The following is a 1,667-nucleotide window of genomic DNA, read 5'->3' as shown; positions in this document are numbered from 1 at the left end:
TAATCTGTCGCTTTCAACTCCCCTCCTTCTCCCTTTGGTTTCTAGAGCAAGTGTGAAAGAATAATCTATATTGCGTAAGTAATCTTTCATATCGAAGGGTGGCCGAAGCAGAGTATGAGTAGAAGAACAAGAAGGAGGAGGAGAAGGAGGAGGAGGATAAGGCGGATGACAACGAGGAGGAGGAGCCTGGCTCCTCGAGGGTGATCGAGATCGATTTGGAGGACGAGGTGAACATTGAGATGACGAGTCGGGCTCCCACATAGACCGGGACAATCTCTAAGTAGTTTGTAGTAGTTTATAGCCAAAGTATGTATCCGAACTATGTTTAAGTTTGTGTGCTTAAAACTTAGATTGTTTGCATGTTTGGATCAAATTTGCAATAGTTTGGATGTTTTGGTGACCATAGGGCAGCTGTTGGAGTAGCGGTGCCCTATTATAAGGCTGTTTGTTGAAGCATAAAAAAATTCAGGTGATTTAAAACCAATTTTTTGGTGCTCTATAACTACCTTTTGGTGTCGTGTTTTAGCTTTTAGGGCTGCTGTTGGACATGCTCTAGCCCGCTTACTTCTTTTTCTTTCAACTGCACACATATCACATCACCGCACTTGCCACCTCATCAATTTTACTATTTGTATTTCTCTAAAAATGTGTGAGAAATACTATTTAATTATACTCTAAAAAATTATTCAACTATATAACAATGAAATACTATAGATCATATTGCATATTCAGCTTCCTTTCTCATACTCAAATTCCATAAATTGAAATTCCTCAAATACAATGCAACAAAATTCCCACAATGACCCACAAGGTATCATCTACTTTTCAAATTTTGAAATACCATTTTCATCTGAGATGGAAATGCCAGGGTTACCGGAAAAATACTTTTCAGTTACTTTATCCATGGCATTAGCTTCATTGTACAGTTCCAGCGCTTCCTCCATGGTCTTGGCCTCTGACAAACGCGCCAATCTGTCCTTAGGGTGGGGATGAGTAGTATCTAGGATCTGTTTCAATACAGAATAACTTCTGGCAATTGTAGCTCGCTTCTTGGCGACCGCGAGGGCATGGTCTGGATGGAAACCAGCAGCCGCAAGTAGCAAGATTCCAATGCGATCAGCCTCTATCTCCATCCTACGTACATACACATGCAACAGAGGAGAGTTTCTAATTGATTAACAGAAGGTACTTTGATGCATAGGTGCATATTAACGTGAGAATGAACAATCATCGTGCTGTGAAAAGGGCTCGGGTGCGTAGAACATTACCTTTGTAAGAAGATCCGTCGTAGGAAGTCTGGTAACCACACACTATCTCCGATATCTGCTTGGTGCCTTGCAATGAGGTGCCCAACCTATAGAAAAATAAAATAAAATTACCAACACGACAACAACATCTCATCAGGTTGGAAGTTCCAACTTAGAACTCAAATACTCCATAATTAAGAGCATCTCCAATAGAATATGTAAATTTGGAGATCTAAGTAGGTGTTGTATAATTCACATCACCAAAAAGTGGTTTTTACGTCTCCAAAAAACAGCCAACTCCAATAGATAATGCAAAACGAAGATGTAAAAGTGCAACTCCAACAGATGATGTAAACTGGAGATGCAAAACCAGCCGACCGCCGCGCGGCTGCTGTTCGGTTGCCGCCGAATTATCGCGAC

The sequence above is a fragment of the Triticum dicoccoides genome, chromosome 5B, assembly GCF_002162155.2.
Source record: "Triticum dicoccoides isolate Atlit2015 ecotype Zavitan chromosome 5B, WEW_v2.0, whole genome shotgun sequence".
NCBI classification, from domain to species: domain Eukaryota; kingdom Viridiplantae; phylum Streptophyta; class Magnoliopsida; order Poales; family Poaceae; genus Triticum; species Triticum dicoccoides.
This window is presented reverse-complemented; position numbering follows the sequence as displayed.